General features: G+C 36.4%; 2 pseudogenes; one reads left to right on the top strand and one right to left on the bottom strand.

Moving 5' to 3' along the window:
• Window positions 1–8,478: 8,478 nt before the first annotated feature.
• LOC145661991 (mitoferrin-1 pseudogene) lies at window positions 8,479–9,927 on the bottom strand (annotated as a pseudogene).
• A 4,477-nt stretch (window positions 9,928–14,404) lies between these two features.
• Window positions 14,405–15,851, top strand: LOC145661990 (mitoferrin-2 pseudogene; annotated as a pseudogene).
• The last annotated feature ends 1,369 nt before the right edge of the window (window positions 15,852–17,220 follow it).

Genomic DNA, 17,220 nt, shown 5'->3' with positions numbered 1-17,220 from the left:
TTCAAAAACGAAAAATTTTTCGAAAAGCCTAAAACGAAAATTTTTCGAAAAAGCGAAAAACGAAAATCGAAAACAAAAAAACATTTTTCGAAAAATGACATTCCTATTGGGTGTACGTATACTGAAATTGAGAGGAATTGACATATGGGAAAAATGAAAATGAAATAATTCAGTTTAACGTCTCACGCTTATGCTCTTTAAGTTAAGGGAGACGGGTGATTAAGGCAAGTGAATGATGACGCAAGCATCAGGTGAATGAGAATGAGGGGAGGAAACGGAAGAACCCCGAAAAACTTACGGACACGATGTTGTTCACAAGCTTGGCTGAGGATTGAACCAAAGGAAAAGACCCCTACACACCATATTTTAAGCGCTCCTCCACTGGACTACCGTACCCTTTTCTATATGAAAAATGAAAATCGTAGAAAAAAAAATCTTGAATTTAATATAATGTAGCATTTTATTTAAAATAAAGTTCTCAAATTTCAATAATGTAGCTTAGTTAGAAACCCTGACAGGACCTGCTGTATTGTACGGGTAGCAAAAGGGAGAATTACAGAAAGATGAAGGATATGAAAGCAGTATCTAGGCAAAGGGAGCCCTTCTCTGTCTTTTTTTTTTTCGTCTCTGTCTCTGCTATTCCTTCTATTTGGAAACAAGAGTAGAGAGTTATAATTGTAAATGCAGCTCAGTAGCAGTTTAGTACGTAGATACAGATATTGTAGATCTGCTGAAATTTCAATTTAATACTTTGTCTCGAAGTGGAACTTAATCCCAAGCCTTTTACAAACTTTTTCAGCTGATTTAAAAAAAAAAAAAAACTTGGAAGGGACTAGGAAAAAACAAATAGGTTATGAATATGCACACGAGATTGATATCAGAGAAACAAAAAATAATGAAAAAGTCATGTACGGACTTTCACTAAAAATACATTCACACAAAGACACATGCGAAAGTATGGCAGATCGTTTCATCAAAGTTTTTTTTTTTTTTTTTTTTTAATCCATGTATGGGGGTGTCAATTTGTTTCAGTTCTGTCATATCTGCAAAGATTTATTATTCCCATTGACTGTGAACTTCCAATCAATGAAATTGATAAAAAAAAAAAAAAGCGCTAGCAGTGTACAAAAATTCTCATTACCAATAGTCCCATACCTCCTTTTTAATGCTGTATGTGATATTAATATGTTTCAACTATACAAAGCATTTGTAAAACAAAATTGCAAAAGTTCGAGGGCACTGTTTGGACGATGTTCGGCTCCTTTCTTTAAATGGTAAATACTAAAGCTGTTTTTATTTTTTTTTAATTCATTGCGTATTCCAGATTTATACAAAGACCGCAGCAAGTTTCTTTTAGACATTATCCGTGGGAGACCCCTGAAATGTGGGTGTGAAGAAGAACAATTAAAAATTTGTTAGTTTGAACAGAAATAGGATGAAGAAGTGTTAGCACTGTACTAGGAGAGAAAATAACAATTTTAGATTTTCTTTAAAAGAAGACACTAGAACATACCAATAGGGATACTTTGGTTAACTATAAACGCCATGGTAGATGTTCAGTGTTACTTTCGTGCTAATCAAACCACGCTTATCTCTAGTTTTTTCGAATTATCTTAATACAGTACAACAAAATATGTCAATAGGAATACTTTGTGTAAGCATATACGCCAAGGCAGATGTTACTTTCGTGCCAATCAAATCACGCTTATCTCTAGTTTTTCCGAATTATCTTAATACAGTACAACAAAATATGTCAATAGGGATACTTTGCGTAAGCATATACGCCAAGGCAGATGTTACGTTCGTGCTAATCAAATCACTCTTATATCTAGTTTTTCTGAATTATCTAAGTACAATACAACAGAATATATCAATAGGGATACTTCGGGTAACCATGTACGCCAAGGCAGATGGTCAGTATTACTTCCGTGCTAATCAAATCACTCCTATCACTAGTTTTTCTGAAGTACCTGAATGCAAGACACTAGAATATGTCAATAGGGATACTTTAGGTAATCGTATACGCCACGACAGATGTTCAGTATTACTTCCACGCTCACCAAACTACTTCTATAACTAGATTTTTTTTTATACTACTTCAATACACGATATCACAGTTATATTATAATTACTTCATGAACCATTTACGTGCGTGTCGTTGGTTCTTCACGATCTTCCATTAGTTCTTAGCAATTTATGTGCTGTTTGAGTAAAATCGGAAGGATGTAAAGCTATTGCCACTATCTATACTATCACTGATTCATCTCTATAGCTTACCATGACCATTAGACGTTGTATGAAGTGTTTCCCTCGATTTAATAAAAAAAAAAAAAATTAAAATTGCCCGTTTTGTCGAAAATTGTCTGTTTAGTCATCACTGGAGAACACCTTACCCATTTGAGATGAATTTTAGAGCATAGTTACTAGTTCATTTCGATTCACACATGTATTCTAAAGGTAAGATGCCGATCAAATAATTTCCACAATCCTATTCTTTCTGTGCAAAGAACGGACATTTCAGTAGGTTTAGTTATAAATTACTGAAAAGATAGAAGTAGGGAAAAAAGAAGAGAAGAAAACAAAAGCACTATAGAACATGCGCGACAAACTATTAAAAAACCATCCTGATTTAGTCAATGATGGCTCTTCTATAGAACATGCGCGACAAACTATTAAAAGACCATCCTGATTTAGTCATGATGGCTCTTCTATAGAACATGCGCGACAAACTATTAAAAGACCATCCTGATTTAGTCAATGATGGCTCTTCTATAGAACATGCGCGACAAACTATTAAAAGAACATCCTCATTTAGTCAATGATGGCTCTTCTATAGAACATGCGCGACAAACTATTAAAAGACCATCCTGATTTAGTCAATGATGGCTCTTCTATAGAACATGTGCGACAAACTATTAAAAGACCATCCTGATTTAGTCAATAATGGCTCTTCTATAGAACATGTGCGACAAACTATTAAAAGACCATCCTGATTTAGTCAATGATGGCTCTTCTATAGAACATACGCGACAAACTATTAAAAGACCATCCTGATTTAGTCAATGATGGCTCTTCTATAGAACATGTGCGACAAACTATTAAAAGACCATCCTGATTTAGTCAATGATGGCTCTTCTATAGAACATGCGCGACAAACTATTAAAAGACCATCCTGATTTAATCAATGATAGCTCTTCTTGGAAGTCATCGGTGAAATTTAAAATATTATCTCTGTAAGGTAAGGGAAGTGATCTTATCTTCTTGTCTACAAAAATTAGAACATTAGGCAAGGTTTCTTTCCTATCTTGTATCTATATGTGACCTCCCTCATCAGGCCACTGGTGCTGGTTACCCTTTATATATCATCTAATAATCCCTCACATAAACTTATATGGACTATCAGCAGTTGAACTGGTAAATGTTGTGCTCTGCGTATAGAAAAAAAAAAAAAAAAAGAAAATCTTGAATTTTAATCATCGTATAGCTCAACAAACTCATTTTAATGAAACGGTGCGTAGCATGATATTTTATGAAACTAACAAAATAGCTAGAAGCCCGAAAGTAATTTACAATGGAAAATATATGATTCCCCCTTCTAACTGAGAAGTGAAAATGATCTCGGCTACATTAACGCATTTTTTTCCTGTATTGAATCAGTAAGTTATCCATCCCCTTCATGAAACTCACACCGCTACTAGTATAAAATTTAACAAAGGACTGAAAAACAAAAGTTACCATTAGCAATACCCACGTATGTTGATACCCCCCCCCCCCTGCACCAAAGCAATGGATCGAAGTAATGAGCTGTTTCCTGAGCTTGATGCATAGAACACAGGAAATATAAACCTGTGTCCAGCATATTGATGCTGTGTGGACGCTTGGCAGTCGTGTAAACGACGGGAATGCAAAAACCGTGTTATATATTGGCATATGCACACTCGTGAGTGTGTGTGTGTGTGTGCGTGTACTTAACGTATAGAGTCGACCCACGAATGACAGTTTGTCGATAAACTCAAAAGCGAGGAAATTTGTATCTGAAGGGTAGACTCGAAACGCGTATTTTGTTACTGGTATTAAACCCTTCTATGCCTCATCACTTACCTTCTTTATTTATATAACACAATGTCACTCTTTAAGAAAGAAGCACAAGTACACAAACAGAATGGAGGAATAAATAATATTTATTGATTATTTAATTGCAGTTTCAAATTTGATTTCCATTCTCCTGCAACGATCATAAATATATTATTGCCCCTTAGTCCTAGATGAACAATATGCTTCATCTCTTACAGGATAATATTAACACAGCACGGGAGATCAGGCAGGTTTGAAAATAATAAATAAAAGTAAGTTAAGAAAGTATTTCCCCAATTTAGGCCATACGAGACTCAAGAACTGGGAGAAGGTAAGGCTGCACATCTATCGGTACATACAGGACAAGATGCAGTTGGCACCTGCAGGGGTCGAACCCAGGTACGGAGATGAGTAAAATATGTCTTGTTCTCAATAAGATCGTTCACTAAGTTTTGCGATAATGCCATAGTAGATCTGTATATGTCACTTCACTACCATACATACACACATGCGTATCACATGAAACTGATAAAGATTAAAATATCTATTATATAGTTTTCGCCTGCGGATAGCGATGGGTGAGTGATTCTCATGATTCCATAAGGACTGAAGGCTGCGGGAAAGTTGAATTGTGTTGATTTTGAGTTTAACGTCCCTTTCAGCAGCGAGTAGCCTCCAATCAGGCCCGTGCTGGGTTACTAACGAGGGCGGTGGACAAGTCTACCAAAAGGGCGCCCATACAAACGTGAATATATATATATATATATATATATATATATATATATATATATATATATATATATATATATATTGTGTAACTTAATTAATATACTAAAAGTCGGGAGGTGATTACTGACACCGGAGATAAAACGAAAAGAATGGACCAAACTGGGTGGGGCCTCTGAGCTATGACCACCCGAAAATTTTCGAGAAAATGCAACAGCAGCCATACTCGAAAACAAAGTGTCGGTTCGAAACCGTGCAAAAGGGAATGTCCATTATTTTTAGTTGTAAATTTCATTAGTGTACAATTGAATGTAGTGCAGTGGCGATGCAAGGGTGACTCCCAAAGAAACTAGAGTATTCCTTGGAGTATTTTATCAAACGTACACCATGTACACGAAACAGCTGGAAGAATAACAGTTCACAGTATGATATTGTCAACCATTGACCGCATTGCAAAGATGACATTGCCGAAGCAAATTTTTCCGCGTGCAGTCAAACACACCTGAAATTTCGGAGGTGAATGCCGCAGCTATGTTAACTCGAGCAACAAGTTCTTCGGCTGTCGTGGCTAGTGTTGCATACAAATGGCGTTTCATAACGCCCCAAATAAGAAATCAAGGGACGTGAGGTAGGGTGAAAGAGGTGGTCATAACATAGGTCAATCTCTCCCAATCCAACTATCTGGGAATGTTTCATTTAAGTAGGTCCGCATATACCTGTCAAAATGTGCAGATGCACTGTCATGCTGGAATCACATATGCTGTCTTATGTTCAAGAGCACATGTTCTAACAATTTTGAGAGAACATTACGTAAAAATAAATAATACGTACTCCCACACAGGCAGGCTGGTAATAAATAAGATCCTACCACAAAATTATCCATCATACTGCACCGCGCGCTCACTCTAAATCTCTCTGCTGATCGTAACTAGAGTTGCATCTGGATTTTTACGTCCTACACATGGCTACTGCTAGTTTCAGGACGATCTTTGATCATTCCCAGTACGCTGTGTTCAAATTCAACTGTCAACATGCTGCAATTTCCTCCGATTTCATGTAGGGGAAATTGGAGAGACCCTATCTCCCGAAGGCGAATATGGAGGCGTGGAAAAATACAGTAAAAGTTATTCTCCTATGAGAGCGACGGTTACGATATAAACGCCTTGTCTCTGAGATTTTTCCCCTTATCTTTCCATAAATGAGGTGCATATCTGTCAGCTCATGGACAGGATAATCTGCCATTGCGCACGCACATACAGATTAACACAATTAATTTTACTTGTACATCAACGTCTAGTTTTACACGACCTGAATACCTTGTCACTACACTCTACCGTCGTACGCAACACTTTTTATCCTGTTATACAGCAATTCCACACGTAACATCAGAGCATCGGACACTGTATATCACTCACAAGTTGCGTCAGATGCCTACTATAACACAGACACGCTAATTTATGCCATCCACATCAAAACTGCAATACAGCCTTCCGCGAGCCACTTGCAAGTGGCATACAAGAGACGATAATTCCGTAAGTGCTGCAACGTCTAAGCAAAAGTGCCACATTCTCTTTCCTCTGTGTTGGTATTTCATCCACCTCTAAAGTACATAGAGAACGTCGAAAAATATTTTCCACCATTTGTTGCATGTGTTTTCTTCTAGAAATAATTTTCTTCTCAAAAAATGAGTGACAAAATCAAAATATATGTGGGCTACTACGACACTATTTTGGTATTTTCGTAGGTCAGGATTAAGGGGCGTTTTTCCAACTCCAGAAGAGGGGGAAAAGCCCTTCGAAAGTATCCCTGGAAGAAGATTTACCTAACGGATAAATTAAGTATACTGTTCCAGCGCATTTCTTTGTATCATTATGCAACGTGTACAACATCGCGTGTTTCATCCATTTTTGTTGCTTCTGTGCACAGAAGTATCATATTCCACGGAATTACATATTACGATGAGACAATCCTTTAATGCAGCTTACTTTCACAAAATATGTATCTGGAAAATCCCTTGTACACTCATTGATCACATATGATTTTTGCATTTTTGAATACTACATGTTATGTTTCTTTACATACTGCCTGACTGTCCTATGCACGATCTTTTTAAACCTAATCTGGATCAAAGTTATTTTTTCCATCTTCAGACACTCGTAACTTGGACAGAAAGCCGTTCATTTATCATCCGTTATCAATAGCCTAAAAGATATAACTGTGATACGTTAAAGAATTCTTTTCGTTTATATTATTCTCCCGAGAGTTTATTCTGTATTGAGACGAAATAGATCAATCATACATGTGTATATCTATTTCTTTCGAATTCTAAGTGTTCTAATTTGAACGATGTACTATTAGATCTACTTTTGATTGTTGAAATCTTGTAGTTGATTGTTGTTCATTGCCCTCATTCAACGTTTGATAAAATAGTCGACGGAATACTCCAGTTTCTTTGGGATGCACCCTTGCGTCGCTACTGTACACTAATGGGATCTACGACTAAAAATAATGGACATTCTCTTTTACCCGACTTCGATCCGATGTTTTATTCTTGAGTTATGGCTGTTCTTACATTTTTCCGACAAATTTTCGTGTGATCAAGGCGCCAAAAGGAGGCATTTTTACATCCAGGTTGGTGTATACTTTTCGTTTTTTATCCGTGTCAGGAGTCAGCTCCTGAAGTGTATGTTAATTAAGTTACACCCTGTATATATACAGGCACCATTTTACGTATTAAAACCCAAAGTGTGTTTAATAACGTAAGTAGCTAAACTGTGAAAACCTCTTTACTAGAGAAACTTTTTAAAAATTTCTTGCAAGATTTTTTTTTTTTTTTTTTTGGTCAAACATATATATACCCCTATACATAAATATACGTATACTAATAAATCAATATAGCTATATTTTAGAAATATAATAGGTACTGATTATTCCGATACTGCTCTAAAACGCACAGGAATAATCACATGACAAGGGCGCCTTACGTAAACGGCGCACTGTACCCTTCACGGGTTCTTCACCAACACTATGTATTCATTGTACAGAACTGTGCCACAGAAAAATAAAACCGTTTATCTTTGATGTGGTTTCGCAAGGGCGCCTTTGCAAAGGGCGCACTGTATCCTTCATGAGTTCTTTACCAACAGCAACAGTATGTATTCATGGTACAGAACTGAGCCATACAGCAGAATAATTGAAACCATTTATCTATGATGTGTTTTCGCAAGGGCGTCTTATGTAAAGATCGACTGTACTTATCATGGGTTCTTTACCAATAATAACCGTAAGAATTTATTATTAAAAATGTACCTTTATATATAATGTGATATTTCGGAGGGTGCACCGGGTCTGCCTCCAATACGCGATATTTCAGGAGCTCTGATTCAATTTCTATTATTATTCGCTTGATGTTTAAACAGCGCATTATAAAATAAATCATTTTCAATAAAATTCATTATATCAATGTCTAAAAACATAATTTGAGACTGATGTATAAATGTATGAATAGGCTTAGCCTTATAGCTTTAATGGAGCTTGCCTAACATTGTCTACTAAGTGTTCTCAAAGAGATTTTATTTCAAAATGGTAACAGTAACAGTCGAGCAGTAGCTGCATATACAGAACATTTTGAATTTTGCACATAGTGGTTTCTGAAAGCGCAGCGACGATATAATAATAATAATCGATGAAGCAAATCACATTACTTGAGGATAAATTTTCTTGAATACTTCTCGAGAAAATCCAGAAAACTAATTTTTGATGGCGTTAAAATCTATATTGTTCGTTACCAGTTATAATTTGACAGTTTTTATTCTGTTGAAGCAGATAGTACCTATTGTTTCTTACCCTATCGGTGTTACATATTTTCCTAATAGTCACGCATGTTATAATAGTCACACATGATCTCCTAATAGTCACACACAATCTCCTAATAGTCACATACACCTACTACTTGTAATAATAATAATCATAATAAATCCCTGACAGTATTATTGAAAATTTGTTTACTACAGACGGTTTGAGCCTATAAAATTCTTACAAAAATAACACCATTATATAAAGTTCACTGTGTTTTACAAGCACTTAAATCAGTGTGCGTCATGGTTATTTGAGACGCCAAATGCATACTTAAAAAATTCATATGTAGACCAACAGAGGGCAGTAGATGGCATTTGGAATAGAATCCGAGGAACAAGACCCTTGAAGAACGCTGGAATACCACCTAACCTGTACACCACCCCAACAGCTTCGATCAATCCTTTGATTCGTGTTGCGTCCACAGATGTGAGAGCCTTCTCTTCTTGTGTGTTTAGTAAAGTTTTACACACATCCAGAGGAGTAGTGACAGCAACTGCAAAACTCCCAGCGACAGCCGAAGATGTTATATGACTGAAAACGTTGTACTGTCCACCTGGATTGGTTACATATTTCATATACTCGTATAAAGTCATATAAATTGACTGTCGAGGTATATTCATAAGAACTTGCGCAGTGTATGAACGATATAACCCCGTAATTCCCTCTCTTTGCAAAATACTCTTAATGCATTCGGTGACACTTTTATAGGGACTATTTTCCATCTGCAGCCGCTGTTTGACAGTATCTGCTGGTGTTTTTACTGCATCTGTTGCTAGTGCAGACAGCGTACCCGCAAAGGTAGAGGCTGCGATGTTGTAGGCTGTGCTACGTGAAGGATGTGGTTTCATAACAAGTTTCGCCGTTTCGTAAGTGCTAAAGTAAACTGCATGACTCACTCCAGCTCCTATAGGTACTGTGCTTAGACCTCGATACAAACTAGAAAATCCTTCATTTTTAACCATAGATACCGCAGTCTTCCAAGTGCTCTTGTAAGCTTTGTTAGAGGATGTTAACATTTGCATTCGAGTCTTGATTGAATCAAATGGAAACATAACGAAATATTCAGTGCACCCGGCTAAAGCTCCTGCCAATGCATTCATCAACATACTCGTAGATATATCCGTTTCGTGATCCTCCGGGTGTTCGAAGTGGCAGGATTCAAGTTCGGATTCTTCATCAGAGTTACCAGAACGTAATATTTTACTGTCTCTCATTCTTGTTATACCCAAGCACATAAATGTATTACAAGTACTGCTTGAATTTCGTAGGAACGATAACAATTAACTTATGTTCAGAAATGGCTGATTCTAAGTATTGTTTAAAAAAATTGAACATTTCAATAATAATAAAAATGTATACAGGCCACCTCACTAAGCTCTAATTTCTCAAATTGAGTCATTACGGAACAATTCTTTAGAAAGTACGGACAAAATAAGGCGTGCCTTCGTCCGAAGAAATCCTACTACCGTTGAATGCCCTTATAAACTATTTTTTAAAAAATGAAAATTCACTTACGATACGTCATGGCGTTGTTAATGAAGTATTTATTTACGAAATTAAAAAAAAATCACCTGAGAACTTACCCAATGCGAAACTACAAAAATTACTTACACATGTATCACATTTCACATTGTAGAGTTCTTAATGAAACTTTTGGTATGAAATACAGTATGAACAAAATTGCCTTAGTTGTTCTAGAAAAAATCGTCCAGAAATAATTCACTCCCAACAATGAAAATAGCATTTCTGAATATTCCCAGGAAAAATAATTATTTAATCCATACTTTATGGTTCTTAATAAAATGCTGACTTGTGAAAAATTAAGAAAATTGTTTGTGCTGTTTTCGACTAAATCACAATTTTTTTCACCCTCTAGCACACTACTCTTCATTTGAAGGTACAAGATAATAATAATAATAATAATAATAATAATAATAATAATAATAATAATAATAATAATAATAATAATAATAATAATAATAATAATAATAAAGAGTGAAACAAGAAATGAAATGAAATCTTTAAGTTTTACGTCCCACGGTTATGCCGGTTAGGCTAAAGGAGACGGTGATAATGAGAGATGAGTGAAATGGTGGAATGAAGAAAGTGGGAGGAAACGGGAGAACCCCGAGAAAACCCACGAGCACGGAGAGTGAAACAAGAACCTTAAGTTTAAAATTTGATACTGATGCATTGAACGATGTGGCCTTTAGGTGAGTAGTGCATACGTTGAGACAAATGCAACAACAGACATAAACAAAACAAAAATTTTAAAAAAATAGACATTTAAAAAAAAGTTTGTAGTTAACATGAAACGTATAAATTCGTTGAAATCTTGGATTTGATTGTTTTTTGAGACCATCGTTCGTATGGTGTTCCGAAAGTTTTATACAGGGTGTTTCAAAACATTACCGACAACAGTGTTTGGGAGGTGATTCCTAACACCAAGACAAGACAAAAAGTATAGACTAACCTGGGTGCTCAAATGCTTCCTTTCGGAGTTATAGGCTGCCGAAAACATGAAAAAATTAACTTTAAAGGTCCATAGCTGCGAAAGTTGGGTCAGGATTTTACTTAGGAACTGGTATGTGCCCTATCCAAATATCCAAGTTTCACAATACTTTCTCAACAGTTTTTATAGAGGTAGTTGGTGAGTAGTTCAAATTATATGCCCGTAGCCAAAGTCTCTATATAAAAATTGCTGCGTAAATACCTTTGCATTCTGAAACATGTGTTTTTAGATAATGTACATATTAATTCCTAAGCGAAGTCTTGATCCGACTACGGTAGGTCCTATAGCTTTGAAGCTACAGACCTTTAAAGTTCTTTTTTTTTTTTTTTATGTTTCTGGCAGCCAATAACTCCGAAAGGAAGCATTTGTGCGCCCTGGTTTTTCTGTACTTTTTGTCTTATCTTGGTGGCAGGAATCACCTCTCAAACGTTGACTGGTGATTCCTGCCACCAAGGAATACGCTAATAAGTTATGTTTATGAATGCATATGCGAATAAGAAGTGTAAATAAACGAAAAATAGCGTAACTAATTTCCTTTTTTTTTTTTAATTTAGCATCCCACGATTATGCACCGAGGCAAAGGGAGACGGTGATGATCAGATCAATGATAATGATGGAATGAAAGAAGTGGAAGGAAACGGGATCTCCCTCGAGAAAATCTATTCACACATTCTTTGTCCAATCCAAAGTTCACTTGGCGAGAGCTGGGATCAATTCGGTGAGGAACCACTAAGCCACCGGGCTCCCACCGTACTACCAGGATTTTGTTCTGTCTGAATAGATAAACCTGTTTGTACTGGAAGATTCATTGTCTCGTCTCGTCTCGTGAGGACCATTAGTCACAGCAACAGATTTTAAAAGAGAAAGACCATAATGTCTGGCACAATACTTGCGCCTATTACGTCGTTCACTCACTAGTGCCTCGATCGAATGGTGGACTGCTTAAAATGGTATGCAACCAAGAGTTCACTCTTGTACTGCGGGTTGAATACTTATCAGTCATAAACATCAAAACATCCGATCATGGCAGTGCCAGTCTTTGTTAAGTTTCTAACTGCACGTTTTGTGATAAAATGGAGGACGCCGAATCGCAAGAAGTTATATTTTTAAAATTTATCCTTCATAATGACGTCACAAGAAAGACGATCTCAAAGTTGAAGTCATTAAATTACCCATTTGATTTATACGATAAACTCTCTCTTTTTTCTTTGAAATAAACGGGAATTTGAATTGGTTTTGATTTAGTTGGTTTCTCATTCCAGTCCATTTGAATGTCCTTTATTTATGAAAACTGAACTCAGTATTAATTAATTATACAATTGGTATATTTAATTACGAGTAATTAACATTAAATTTATGTATGCAATACTAAATCATGTTTACACAGAGCAAACGAATACATTTCCAGAAGAATTTTATAGAGCTCCTCCGTGGCTAAGCGGTTACCGTACGCGCCTTTGGCGTGGGAGGCCCGGGTTCGATTCCCGGCGGGAGCTCATGTGGTTCGGATTCCACGTTAATCAGTAGGTCCACGTCTCATATAGCCTCGCTGCTGAACGGGACGTTAAACTCAAAATCAACTCAAGAATTTTATAAAATTAAACAAACTAAATCTTCCCATTTATGTTAAAGAAAGAGACCCAATCTTTCTCATGTACAATCATGACCAAAATTATTGTCGCATAACTGTCTTCTTGTAAAAATATAATTTGTTAATGATTTTGCAGGGTACTTTTAATACTGATACTATGTGTAGAATCGGGAAATGTATATTTGTGGTAAATTTCATAGGAAAAGAATTATAAATACGAAAATTATAATGAGTAAAATAGATTGTTGCTAAATGGACAAGAAAAATTTATTTTCGGTTTATTGTTCTTATTTACTGCTCTTTAGACATGAAATTTGCTACATACATGTCTTTGCTGATTATACACATTCTAACATTATAAGAAATACCGGGCAAATTCGTTATCAGATTATATTCCTAGAATAACATATTTATAGACATGCGACAATAATTTTGGACATGAGTGTACAACAAGGAGTTGAAAAACTGAGGTGGTACACTCACGCAATTAATTGGCTAGCCCCCCTCCCCCTAATGTGTAGCTTAATGAGATGGTAACATTGTACTTTCAAAGTTTGGCAACAGCGTAGCAGGTTTTAATATCCTGACGTAACTAATACGTGTAACAAAGAATATGCAGGTTTCATTTGTGTTTATTCTTGAATATATTAAAGAGATATGTTATTTATTGAATTAATATTTTAAAAGTTCATTTACGAAGTGGTAATCGATCTCAAAGAGTGATGAGAAAATTGGGCTAGAAGCAGTGCTGGTCAAATGCGACCTGCAAATATATTTCATCCGGCCCGTGAAAATGTATAATGCGTTTCTTTTCTTCATACCATGCTTAGCAGGAAGAGTGTAGTTTACCATCATAACATTAATGAATCAATGCTTAATTTTTAACGGTTAATTTTTTTTTTTTTTTTAATCTTTTGGTTACGAACCCCATTCTGCACGGTAATAGTGGGTCGACTTAATAATGATAAATAAAAAAATAACATTCTTAGACCCTAATTGGCCTAGACACATTAAACAGAAGTAGGCAGTGGCGTATTTACGATTTTGTCTCGGGAGGGGCTTTGCTAACTTTCGGGGGGGCTTTGCCTGAAAATCTGAAAATTCGGCAATATATTTCATATACTTTACTATAGTAAGTAAGATTTCGGGGGAAGCTTAAGCCCGGAAGCCCCCCCCCCTAAATACGCCACTGGAACATTGTACAGTACATAACCTCAGAAAATGTTTGACTTTTACACACCTTTGCTGAACCGTCTGTTACCTCCTAGAAAATTGAAAATTCTCCAAGGAGTTTTCCAAGTCAAGGGCGCCCATGTTGTGGTTTCCAAGGGGGGCAGTATTAAGCGACGTTTCAAATATAGTTTCAAATTTTGCTGTAACTAATGTAAAAAGTTCTATTGGGTTTTCGATATTCTGATGTACAATTTCCTCTAGGGGAGTAAGCGCCCCACCTTGCCCCCCTGATGGGCGCCCTTGCTCCAAGTATGTTTTTTATTTCATCCTGACCCACTGTGTATTACAAATTAACCATCATCGACTTACAGAATCCACTGCTCAAATCATACGACTATTTAAATAATGTATTTATTTAGTATCAATTGTTAAAAATTTTCAATAATAAACATTGTATTTACATCACTAAGTGCCAGTAACTGCAAGAAACTACGCCTTTATGGCGTAGCTCGCTTAGATTGTTTTGGTATCTTTTACATCTCCTAAATGATTGTTTACGTTTAGCTAAAGTAGCAGGTATGTCGATTCAACAATTCACATTATTAGTTTCGGCTAATGATGGCCTTCAACACTTTAAATCAAACTATGAGTTCAGATCCTTATGAATCTTTAGAAAGCAAAAACGTATGGCATCATATGTTGGCCGGTGCGTTAGCAGGAACATGCGAACACTGTGTTATGTTCCCTCTGGATTCAGTGAAGACATGGATGCAATCACTTGCCCCAGAACAAAGATCTAAATTCAGTAGCATATGGACTTCGTTTAAGAGGACTATTGAAGCAGAAGGCGTTTTGAGGCCATATCGTGGTGTTAATGCTGTGTTTATAGGTGTTGGACCCGCGCATGCGCTGTATTTTTCCTGTTACGAATATCTGAAAGATACCTTTCTATCCAACCACGAAGGCCCTACTAAGCTTAAAGATGATCTTGTTTTTTTCGCTGCTGGTGCTATGTCTACCGTTTTCCATGATGGTATTATGACGCCCACGGAAGCCGTCAAGCAGCGAATGCAAATGCAGAATAGCCCTTACAAGTCTTTGACGGACTGTGTGGTTAGAGTTTATAAGGAAGATGGTGTGAAGACGTTCTACCGCTCGTATACCACTCAGCTCACTATGAACATACCTTTCCAGAGCATTCACTTCATGACTTATGAAACGATATCTAATATCTTGAACAAGGATCGTCATTATAATCCAAAAGCTCACATGATCTGCGGTGCAGTTGCCGGAGGTTTTGCAGCAGCAATCACAACACCTTTGGATGTGTGTAAAACATTATTAAACACTCAAGAGTATTCTGCTCCGGAAACTTTGAACCAAACCAAGGTCACGGGTATGATGCAGGCTGTGAGAACTGTTTATGAGGTAGGTGGTCTCAAAGCGTTTGCTCAAGGTATGAAACCTCGAGTGCTTTTTCAAATACCTTCTACAGCAATTTGTTGGTCCGTCTACGAATTTATGAAGCATATTCTTGGTGAAAAATGATCAGCGGTGCAAGAACACATGCCTCACAACGTTGTCCACTCCACGTGCTTAGTAATGTTTATAGACTTTTCTAATTGTTTTCTTTTTTTAGTGACTTTGTGTAGTTTGTATTGTATACTACGTATGTATATTTTTTAAAAAAGGCAAAATAATATTTAGCACATGAACAGAGTTTTACATAATTTCAAATCTTCATAAAAAGATATGTGTGCCATTTAATATTCTAGTTTTCAACATGTGAATAGATTTGGTTTAAATCAGAGGTGTCCAACCAAAGGAATAAGTCATGTGTGAAGTTAGTGGCATGAGGGCATTTTCCTAAGTAGTATGTGCAAAAACGGAGCTGGATCTGGAGTTAGCGATGATGAGTACCAAAGCTACGTTTAATTTTTGCCTATTAATGGGAAATATTTACATGGGAAAATATTGTTTTCTGTTTTCTCTATAATTAACCGTAATTTTAATTAAGCGATTTTACTAATTTCTTCTTCAGCTCTAATTAAATGTCCTTATTTTGTCAAGGCGCATTTTTAGTATATACGAGGTGCATACCAAAATTATTTAGCATTTTCTCACTAATTCCGCAGTTTTCAGTTTTCGAGTTAGATATGTATAGTTGTCAGTTTTCGACGCGATTCCTGTCCACTTCTATATGCCATAACGATCTTTGTGTTTCACTATCAAAAGAAATATGAGAAGTCTTTTTGTGGGGTGACATTGGAAAATGAAACTTCTAAGGGCACTTCTTTGGACTTAAAACTTTTGCCTCGCATTGAATCCTCCTGTTTTGAACACAGGAAGAGGTCACTGGTGGATAATTCTTGGGAGCAGAAAAGATTAGGTACCGCTTCGATGTTCAAAGTTTTTTTCTTATCCGAGAAACCATCTTCTCTTCGTCCAGCTGTCGAGGGTCCTACGTGGTCCTACCTTGACAGCTTGAAATGGTCTGTCAAAATCGTTTCCACGATTCAATGACGGAATCTTCTAAGGTTACATAAATATCCTCAAAGGTTAGCCTTCTGTCTTCCATGACCAGTACCTCAACAGGAGCAATGTTTTCTGAGGTGGTTGCACAAATTGGATTTCCGGACCTTGTCAGATCTTCAATTCGTTGTTGCTTCTCCGTAAACCCACACTTAAGTACAGTGATCAAGAACAGCGTCCTCACAATCGTCCGTCCTTCAACTAGCGATGAATATCGGTACCCTTTAAACAATGTAAATTATAGACAGATCTGTCAATTTCAGGTCAGTGGCATAAGACGTTTCCTTTTCACAGCTGAATGTTATTAAAAACGAAGATTGTTAAATACTGTTCTGCAGAAGCGTCACTTCAGATTTTCCTTGGAAGGGTAAGAACCGTCATGAAACTAGATTTTCACATTTCTCATTGGTATATTATAGTATCATATTGATTTATATGTACATAAATCTGAAACTCATTGTTAATAAAGTGCCCCTTTCCCTGGAGCCAGGGTTGCCACACTCGACACTTGCGATGATGCCAAATACGGGTCTGAATTATGCTAGATTTTTGTAAATTATGCCAGATTTTCAAATTATCTTTCCTAACTAATTTTAAAGATCCGCCCCTACTTATCTTCATTATTTTAATGAAGTGTATTTATTAACTGTATTCATGTACAAAGCTAATATGGCACTGTCAGGAATGATGGTAAATGGCACGTTATAGTGGAGGATGTTTGAATTTATATTTTATGAATAGATAACATTTTAAG

Source organism: Thermobia domestica, chromosome 10 (assembly GCF_964235325.1).
Source record: "Thermobia domestica chromosome 10, izTheDome1.hap1.1, whole genome shotgun sequence".
Classification (NCBI taxonomy): Eukaryota; Metazoa; Arthropoda; class Insecta; order Zygentoma; family Lepismatidae; genus Thermobia; species Thermobia domestica.
The sequence above is the reverse complement of the archived record's forward strand: the minus strand, read 5'-3'. Positions and strand labels throughout refer to the sequence as shown.